The sequence below is a fragment of the Dermacentor albipictus genome, chromosome 6 (assembly GCF_038994185.2).
Source record: "Dermacentor albipictus isolate Rhodes 1998 colony chromosome 6, USDA_Dalb.pri_finalv2, whole genome shotgun sequence".
Taxonomy (NCBI): domain Eukaryota; kingdom Metazoa; phylum Arthropoda; class Arachnida; order Ixodida; family Ixodidae; genus Dermacentor; species Dermacentor albipictus.
In genome coordinates, this window is record NC_091826.1 from 69,924,301 (window position 1) to 69,934,946 (window position 10,646).

Genomic DNA, 10,646 nt, shown 5'->3' on the forward strand with positions numbered 1-10,646 from the left:
GCAAGACATATCCACTAGGACCACATTCCAAGGATCGCACTGGTTTCGAAAATACACTGTTGTTGCTCGTAATTTTTTTTTTAACAAAGCGCTGTTTTCTGCACCGAAGCACAAAAACAGTTGGAACGTCCGCTGTTTATATCGTCGCGCACATTGAGAACGAAGCTTGATCTGGAAACTGGTGTCATCCTGAAAATTTCTTCCATGTGAATACGCCTTGAGAGCTCGCCGGCTGCAATATGTAAATTTCAGTATGTGCCGGAAACTAATTAGCCTAAACGTTATTAGCAATACTGATAATTAGTCAAATATTCATTTTAATCTATCGGAGCAATCCGGATCAATCGCTATAATTGTTGTATATCTGCAAAAAACGATTCTTAAAGCCGTCACCTGAGGCCACCACATCAAGAACTGCCGGACTATTCTTTACTAAAGTTTCTTCTTCTTCTTAAAGATTCTGTGCTCTCTAAGAAAAAATCCACCCGGTACATACTTTGAGAAGCACATCCCGCGGACCTACGTTATTACTCGAGGAGGGAAATGGACAGCAATATTTCATTGCAAACATCGCTGTTTAGAGCAGGAATATTTCCTCTCAATGATAAGGTACCTCCTATAGATAAATAAAGAAAATTCTTCACGTTCCGTCTCGTTCCGTTGTCTGGTTTTTCATCTGGAACAATAAGTATCAGTCCTTAGTATATACCTTGCTTGCGATTATTCACTTATAGAACATCTTTTAATGTTCTGTGCTTGCAAAGAGGGCACAGTGCTGCAAGACGTGCTTGCAAAGAGGGCGCAGTCACATACACTGAAAATGAGCATTTTAAAACAGAACGAAGACAATTTAAAAGCTAAGGGTGTCCCCGTTGAGCTAATAATCAAAGCACTAAACGGTGAACAAAGGGCATTATTCGGAATATCAAATGACTAGTTGATTGCAATGCGCTACTGCGAAACAGAAAAAAGCAAGGATGCAAATGAACGTGCACAATTGTTTCCTTCCATTGCGTCCTTGATTTCTTGTTTCACAGTAGCGCGCTGCAATTAGACAAATATGAAAACCCACTTTATTGTTCTTTATTTTCTTTATTGTTCCCTCTTACGCCCAGTAGTGTATTTGCGTATTCTCGGTGCAGTAGGTGTAGCTGTTCGCACTGCTTTTCTTGCTTTTTTTGTTCCCTCTAGTGTTCAATAGTGTATATGAGTACTCATCGCAGTACATGCAGCTGGTTGCAGTGTCAAACTTTTATTCCTTATTGTTGCCTCTTGTGCTGCATTGTAAAACAGCTCGTGGGTTAAATATGTGCAATACAAAACATTTCTTTTTCTTCTGATTGTGAGGTGTTTGATGCAGGCGAATGTGCTTGCTTATGCCTCATGTATTATTTTTTAATGTGATAATTAACTTATGTTATGAATGTTATATTTTATGGAATATATTTTTAATGTTACCAAGGGCTCATGTTTATGTTGCAAAGTGTTTTATTAGTTATCACAGCGCTTGTGTGTGATTATGTTTGATTTTATAACTGCTGTTCTTTCAAATCTTTGAAGTATTTTCAATCATGCATACTTACATTAGGTTTTGTACTTGTATATATTTTACGGAAATTGTCTTTCACCATTTTTAGTGATGTATAAAATATCCACCAAACGCGCGCCCCTTCACCTCTTAACAGAGATCTTAAGAGACCCTGTAATTTTAAGTAGGTGTCAAAAGATAACTCGTGTTGGAAACGTGGTGGAAACGGTGGGGACGCGTGCCTTTCACTTGTGCCGAATGTTAATTTTCAGAAATAAATATTTCAGAGCACTATGCTTCAGTCTTTATTGAACAACCCGTATTGTCTAACGGCACATATTGCGATTTACGAATTGTAGCCGGTGAGTTCGCAAGGGCGTATCACACCACCTGGAACGATTTTTTTTTTTCAGGATGACACCCGATTCGCGATATTCGTTACCAAAGTTCGCATGGGTGCTCCACTTACTTTAATGCTTCAATGCATAAAACGATGTTTGGTTGAGAAACTAAGTGGAACGATAGTGCATTATTACTGTAAGTTTGACACGGCACATCTTTTAAATGGTGTACATGCATTGCAGTCTCACCCGCTAGAATTTGTAAATTGCAATATGTGTCATAGGCAGTGGCGTAGCAACAGGGGGGGCCGGGGGGCCGTGGGCCCCGGGTGCAAGGGGCCAGTGAGGGGGGGGGGGGGTGTCATATATGTCTGAAGACACCCCTCTTTCCGCCGGCTACACCCGGGGGAGGGGGTGACAGAAGACCTATGGGCCCCGGGTGCCAGACCACCTAGCTACGCCACTGGTCATAGGATAGTTATTTAAAAACTTAATTAGTGAATTTTGGTTACTTCGTCGATTATGCATTTGAATTTTTTTGTACGAGTAATCTCCGCCTCTTCGAGTAGACCAGCTCATTGGCTAGGATTGTGTCATCTGCCGCATGCAATTTTTAAAAATTTTGAAAAGTATTCGCTGAAGCACCCTATATATAAATGATCATCCGGCCAGGATTTCCCCTCACATGTCTATTCGCCTATTATTGCGTCATCTACGGACCTACGCGTAACACCTGGAATTTCACTCTTCTTCCCCAATACTTCTTTTGTACGTTGTAGAAGAATGGCGTAAAATGTGATTAATGACTGAATAGAAAAAAATTGCCTAGTTGCAATATTAAAAATATTGCTACTAGAATCTATCGACGTCAATTTTAGCCCTCTCCTAACCACGTCGTTAATAACACAATAGTTTCTCCAGTTGCTCCTTTTACGCGCAGTTTGGGGCCAAAGGTGCCGTTGTCCGATGGGAAGAGGGCTTGGCACCCAGCGGTGCCGCGTCCCAGAGCTTACACGTGCTCATCAACCCAACATCATTCGGTACATTGACCCCGGCACTCCCCCTCTACCCGGGTTAACTGGGCGGGGGGCTTTGGTTCGGGCAAACGGTCCTTGTCTGACAAGGGGGCTGCTGTGGTTAACATACGGCAGATATCTGCCTGGTTGGGGCCAACTAAAATAAAGAGAACGAAAACTCCAACCAATATTTATTTTACGTAGTCGACAGTTTCGGAGCCCCCCTTCTTCAGCGGTGACTTTACGGGAGTCGTAGCAGTGCTTACATGCGTTTTTTTTTAAAAGCTTTGACAGGTGCGCAGCCAGGAGCGCAGACACTTTTCCTAGACCTTGAGAGTGGGCGGCGGGAAGAGCCCCCGACGAACGACTGATGTTAGCCGGCGTGTTCCCGATGTGCCAGGATTCCAAAAGGAGCCGCCACCGGTGGTTGTTTTCCCTCTCCAAGACGACAACGCCGCCGAGGCTAATCTTCCGAGCAAAAAGGCCGCAGTGTTCTGCCACAGCACCGCTTTCTCTCTTCAGGTGGCGAAGCTCATCCTTTTGTTGGCGAGCTCTTTCCGGGAAGGTTTTAATCTCGCCAATTTGCGACGCAGGGCGTTGGTGCAGGTGATCTTGCACACAATGACCCGCGCCTTTTCGACAGGAACGCGGTCGGGAGAGGCTTGTTCCCTGCGACAGGACAGGGAGAGTCTTGTGAGCGGCGAGGCGACGCCGTTGGAGGGGTGGTTCGGCGTCCGCAGTCTTCCTTTCGTTCTCGTTCGTCGGCGGAGGCCGCCATGGATAAATACCTTTGTGTAGCTTTTCTTCCCAAGGTCGCGGATTACTGCTTTGTTTTCTTCCTTCTGGAGACGCGGGGCCGAGCAAATTCTCTCGGGTCTCGATCTTGACGAAGCTTCGGACTACAGAAAACTTGTGGCACACGTGGGATGATTAGAATTAAAGTGAAGACGTCGTCCTGTACGTGGCGGTTTTCTGAGTGTACGGAAAAGGGTGCACACTAGTGAACAGCGAAACCACATCGAAGGACACCATGCATGTGGTTTTCATCTGGACTCACATTGGACGACATTTCCACGAAGTGTCCTAAGCATAAAAAAAAAATAAGAAAACGAGAAAAAACAATAAAAAGAAACGGAAACCCACACTTTCCACTCGGGACAGTTCGTGGAAACGGGATTCAATGTAAGTCCTGATGAAAACTACTCCATGGTGTTTGATGTTTGATGTGGTTTCGCTGTTCACTAGGAACTAAAGACTTCCCGGAAAGAAATCGTCAACACAATAATGAATGACCTTCAGCACCTGAACAGAGAACACAGTGCAGTGGCAGAACACTGCGAGCTTTTTTGATCATCAGATTAGCACCGACTGCGCTGCCATCTTGGAGATAGAAAACCATCGGCGGCGGAATCCTGGCACATCCCGAAGACGCCGGCTAACATCAATCGTTCGTCAGGAACATTGCCCACCGTTTACTCGCAAGATCTACGAAAACTGTCTGCGCGCCTGTAAAAGCGCCAAGAAATACGCAGTTTCGCCAAAAAGCGAAGCATCGATTGCGATAGCAAATTAGTAGACAGCTATGCGAAGTAAGGGTAGCGGTTTTATTATCTTCTGCGCATCGCCGATATGGTACGCGTGCGGTGGATTCATTATCCATTTGCAGCCGTTTCCGGCGAGGAACTTGCCTATATTTGTGAGCGACGAGTGCCCTCAGCGCAGATCCCAAGTTCTCAGCATGCTCCGATGAAATTGGTCCCACCAAGACAGAGCGCATTGTCTGATGGGTTGTCGCACTGACAGAAACCTTCCGGAAGCATTATTGAAGCTCGACGTGTCCATTGATTCGATCAGCTCAATGCGCACTGCGGGAATGCTTAAAAGCAAGTGAACATAACTGCCCAGCGCTTGCTGTTTGCAACACCACCTCTCGTTCGGCGAGAGGCAATCACCCAGGGATCAAAAACGTCAATACCACCATTCATGAAAGGAGGATATGTGCCGATTCGGTCTGCCGGAAGGTCAGCCATCTTCTGGTTGTGAAAGCGCCCTCGCAGCTTCTTGCACGAAAGGCATGCCTCCAGCCTGGTTGAGATGTACCTTTTAGCGCCGACGATCCACTAACCAGCCGGCTCCATCGGTGAGTGCCGGCCCTGGTGTTGGACGCATTCGTGGTGGTGCGTGGTGGCGCACGAGAAGCGTCGCGAGATGATGCCGACCGGGAATTCTCATCGTACGGAATGATTGCCTCTGTTGAAGCAGCTACCAACGCGGATCAAGCCGTTGGTGTCTAAGAATGGGTCAAGCCTAGCGAGCTTGTCTTGTGAACTTGCTCTCCACTCTGGATACAGCGTATCTCTTTGAAAAAATATGTCCTGCTGTACCACGCGAATGATGACGAGTCTGGCTTTGGAGAGCGCCTCAATGGGAGCTGCCTCTTCTAGTGGCGTGCTCTTTGTGAGACGGACAAACTGGATCAGATTTGCCACAGCGCGAGCGAGAGGTTTCCTGCTTGAGAACCTATGAAAGCTTCCGGCTCTTGTCGCTGTCTTTTGTTCACCTCCGTTGCGAGAGTGCGGACTTCAGAGCGTGTTTCTCTCGTCTTCTTTAAGATTTAGGAGTGTGAAGCCCGGCGACGGTGCTAGCTTCCTCTTCTCGCCGGGAGTGAAAGTCAGATCCGGGCAACCAGTTCGTGCTCTTCAGTTGTGTAGCTGCAATCGCTCTGACGACATGGTCGGATGGATTTTCTTCTGTGTGAACGTATTTCCATCGTTCAGGCTGCGTACTGCTATTTATGCGCTGCACCATGTTGGCCAGGCACACGTATGATCTTCTTGTTTCGTTGTGTATGTAACCCAAGACCACTTTGCTATCCGTGTAGAACGTGACCGAGTTCGGCTGAAAGTCCAACTTCCGTCGTGTGCAATCGGGCATTTCTACAGCTTGGTTTGCTTGTCGGTCCGGCGTAGGTATACCACCCTTGCGACGGTCCTTCATGGACACGTCTGAAGATACACGATTGTCCCTACTTTAGGCTTCAGGCGCCGAGACTGGCACATACGTTTTTCATACGTGAGGATAAATTATACCGTCTGGAGAGAGTTATTCCACTCGTCCCAGCTCTGCTTCTTTTCGTCCGAAAGTGGTGTGTCCCAGTCATAGCCCTTCGTCACGAGGCAAGGAAGAGGTACTTGTCTTGAACCGTTACTGGAGCCACAAAATCTAGTGGGTCGAGTAAAGGCTGTTGACTGTCGACAATACTCCTCGCCGCGTACACGACCTGTCTTGAAGAGGAGCTCTGAAGACGAAATTGTCGTTGCCTGTGTCCCACAGCAGATCGAGACTTATCTGCGTAAGTGACGCGTCTGTGCTGAAGTCGAGGTTCCTCAGTATCTGGGCACGGTTCTCTGGAGAAAATGCATTCAGCACATTCCGCCCATTCGAAGCCATTCTGTGCAGCCTTATGTTATCTGTTGCGAGTATTTTTTTGCTTTCTTTGCAGCAAACTAATAGCGTCCTCTTCGCTCGAAAGAGACTTCAGCGCACAATCGACGTAGAAATCTCTTTCAACGAACTTCCCGGCATCTTCACCAAATCGTGGGACAGCTTGTTGGGAAGTTCGTCGAAGGCCATACATTGAGACAGCTGGCGAAGGGCTGTTGCCGAAAAAACGTGAACGTTCATTCGGCACTCTATGATTTCTCTGGAGATTGTGGCGATCCTCGCGAACCATGAAAATGTGGAATGTCTGCTGGACGCCTGATGCAACTGCCACTGGTTCTTGCCGGAAGCGTATCAAAATTCCCACGAGGTTGTTCGTCAGGACAAGGCTGGTCGGGAAAACGCTGTAGTTGAATACATATGGGCACATACCAGTATTCTTCGTCCACGTGAAGTGGTGGAGCTTCCTTTGTGCGACCCTTGATTGATGAAGAGCTCGTCCATAAAGTTGACGAAACGTTCCCTTGTCTCTGGGTTCTTTCGCAAGGTACACCTTAGCGAGAGTAGACGAGACAGAGCTTGGTGTTCGGAAGCCGACTTCTCTGTGTGCGAAAGGGCAGAGGGACGACCCGATTGTTTAATTTCCCTTGGGTAAAATTAACTTTTCATTATTCTGAGCACTGTCTTCTATGGGGAGTTCACGCTGGTTGTCTTGTTCAGTCGTTTTGAAAAGACTCGGGGCTTGTATATCAGCCAATGTTGTTGCCAACTGTAAATCTTTTGGCACCTTATTCGCAGCGTAGAGAATCTGCGCTTCCTTTACAGATAAATGCCTTGGGCATGGTTGTCCGTTGTCCAGCTCATGGGTCTTGAACACATTGACGCTGCCTGTTTTCCGCGTACTACCAATGCAAACGTCGCCGACAAAGACACATCTGAGGTCGAGCTTCTGAGCATACGGAACGTCGTGGGGTCCGTGAATTGTTTGACGAAACTTGTGAGCCCTTAGGATGTCTTGGCCAAGCAGGAGCAGTAAGCCTCATCAAGAGGCGCAATGTGAGTTGCTATCCTTCAAGTGCGTGTAGGTGTTAGCATTTCATCCCTGTCTTCGGGGATTTAGTTGCGCTATAGAGGAGAGGCGGAAGAGGGAACTTGACTTCGTCTGATAGGCTCTGCACGAAGAAGCCACGAACGATTCTTCTAACCACTTCAGTACTGTCGGAGCAAGCGTGTCGCGTGTACTGCATAGACGTCCCCTTCATTTGGAACTCGTTCAGAAGTTTTGGCCTATAGACCAACGAGCGATTATTCTAATCATCAAGAACCGTGAAGGCTCTGAGTGTCTTCTGAAGCTGAGTCTCATGGGTCACCTCCATAGACTAGGCAGATTTTAGCGATTGACCTGGTGTCATTGCCAGCGTTAGCCACTTCGGTACGCCTAAATGTGACTCGTCCTTCTGAGTTTTGTGCGGTACTGTCCTCAGACTCACTATGGACTCGAGTTTGGTGATGCTGTGAAGCGTTCTGGCGTGGTCACCACTGTCGCATATACATCACAACTGCTTGGCATTGCCACTGCATGTGGTTCTTAGATCAGCAGCATAGTAGGCGGATCCCTTGCTTCTTGAGGAAAGTTAGCCGCTTTTCCAAAGTTTTCTCACGGAAGGTGCGACACCTGTGAGGGTTCTTGTGATGGGGGCACCAGTTCTCGAAGCACTTCGAGTCAAGCAGCTGCTCGTTCGTATTGGCATCTCGATGAATCTTTACAGAAGCAGGATACGTATCCTGCTTCTGTAAAGAAGCCCAAGAAAAACAGACGTGTACACGTCTGTTTTTCTTGCTGACAGATTATCTTTGCCGCGTGGTCTTGGTAACATCGCTTTCCTTTCTTTGGCTGAATTCCGACGAGACATTGATCGGGTGTGAGATGAAACTCGGGTCGTTCCTCATGCTGGCCTGACATCTAACAAATATGCAGAACAACGAAAAGGGTGGAAATGCAGTGTTATGTTCTTTCTTGTATTTCGACCCCGCTGACATCCAATTCTTCTGATGTCCAGATGAAAACCTCGAGACTGTTTAGCGTACGCCTCTTGCCAGGCACGTACCCAGGATTTTTTTCCGGGGGGGGGGGGGGGCCCACCACCTCCACCACCATCATCATCACCATCATCATCATTGTCGTCGTCGTCGTCATCATCATCATCATCAGCCTGTTTTATGTGCACTGCAGGACGAAGGCCTCTCCCTGCGATCTCCAATTACCCCTGTCCTGCGCCAACCGATTACAACTAGCGCCCGCGAATTTCCTAATTTCATCGCTCCACCTAGTGTTTTGTCGTCCTCGATTGCGTTTCCCTTCTCTTGGTACCCATTCTGTAACCCTAATGGTCCAACGGTTATCTAACCGGCGCATTACATGACCTGCCCAGCTACAGTTTTTTCCTCTTTATGTCAATTAGAAGATCGTCTATACCCGTTCGCTCTCTGATCCAAACCACTCTCTTTCTCTCTTAACGTTATGCCTAGCAATCTTCGTTCGATCGCTCTTTGCGCGGTCCTTAACTTGCTCTCAAGTCTCTGCCCCATATGTCAGCACTGGCAAAATGCACTGATTGCACACCTTACTTTTCAATAATAATGGAAAGCTTCCAGTCAGGAGCTGGCAATGTCTGCCGTATGCGATCCAACCTATTTTTATTCTGCTGTGGATTTCCTTCCTATGATCCGGGTTCCCTGTGATTAATTGACCTATAGGTAAACATACTCCTTCACAGTCTATAGTGGCCGACTGGCGATCCTGATCTCTTGTTCCTTTGCCCGGCTATTTATCATTATCTTCGTCTTCTGCATATTAATATTCAACCCCACTCTTACAATCTCTCTGTTAAGGTCTCCAATCATTTGTTGTAACTCGTCTGCATTGTTGTTGAATAGAACAATATCATCGGCAAACCGAAGGTTGCTGAGATATTTGCCGTCGATCTTTACTCCTAAGACTTCCCAGTTTAATAGCTTGAATTCTTCTAAGCGCGCAATGAATAACTTTGGAGAAATTGTGTCTCCCTGTCTGACCCCTTTCTCTATAGGTATCTCCCTGCTTTTCTTTTGTAGAACTAAGGTAGCTGTAGAACCTCTGTAGATATTCTTTCGCGAAGGACGAGTCAGTAAGACGAGAAACTATTTACAGATTATATTTACAAAAACGTTGCAGCGCTGACCGGTTAGAGTCACAGCGCGAGCCCAGTTCGTTCTTCCTCCTCTTTTCTGGAGTTATGGCGCCTACGCGCCTCGTTCAAGCCAACAAATACCACACGCATGTAGCAATATTTTCCAAGCTTTTTACGTAAGCGTTCTGTACTCCTTGACTACGTAGTGCCTCTACGATTGCTGGTATCTCTACTGAATCAAATGCCTTTTCGTAATCTATATAAGCCACATAGCGAGGCTTATTGTACTCTGCAGATTTCGCGATAACCTGATTGATGACATGGATGTGATCCAGTGTAAAATATCTCTTCCTGAAGCCAGCCTGTTCCCTTGGTTGACAAAATCCAGTGTTGCCCTTATTTTATTACAGATTATTTTGGTTAATATTTTATATAATACTGGGAGCAAGCTAATGGTCCCATAATTGTTCAATTCTTTAACGTCTCCTTTTTTTGTGGATTAGTATAATATCTGCATTCTTCCAGTTTTCTGGGACCCTTGCAGTCGATAGACACTTCGTATAAAGAGCCGCCAGTTTTCCAAGCATTATGTCTCCTCCACCTTTGATTAAATCGACTGTTATTCCACTTTCTCCTCCCGCTCTTCATCGTTTCATGTCTTGCAGGGCCCTTCTGACCTCATCGCTAGTTATAGGAGAGTTTCTGTATCCTGTTCATTACTGTTTCTAACTGAGCTATCGTGACTCCTCTGGGTGCTGTATACAGGTCAGCTTAGAATTTTTCCGCTGCTTTTACTATATCTTCGAGATTGCTGATGATATTATCCTTCTTATCTTTTAGTGCATACATCATTGTTTGTCCTATGCCAGGTTTCTTTTTTACTGATTTCAGGCTGCGTTCATTTTTTACGGCTTCTTCAGTCTTTCTCATGTTATAGTTTCGAATATCAGTTATTTGTTTCGCCTTGTTGATCAGTTTTGACAGCTCCGCGAATTGCGTAACGCTGTGCGGCCGCCAGTCCCATACAACCGCGTAGAGCGCAGGACTCTGCGATTCTAGACGTACTGCGCTCACCGCGAAAGGTTAGAAAAACACCCACATAAGCACAGCAGAGAAGTGGCTACGTGAGGCGGTTCCAAACAAGTAATTG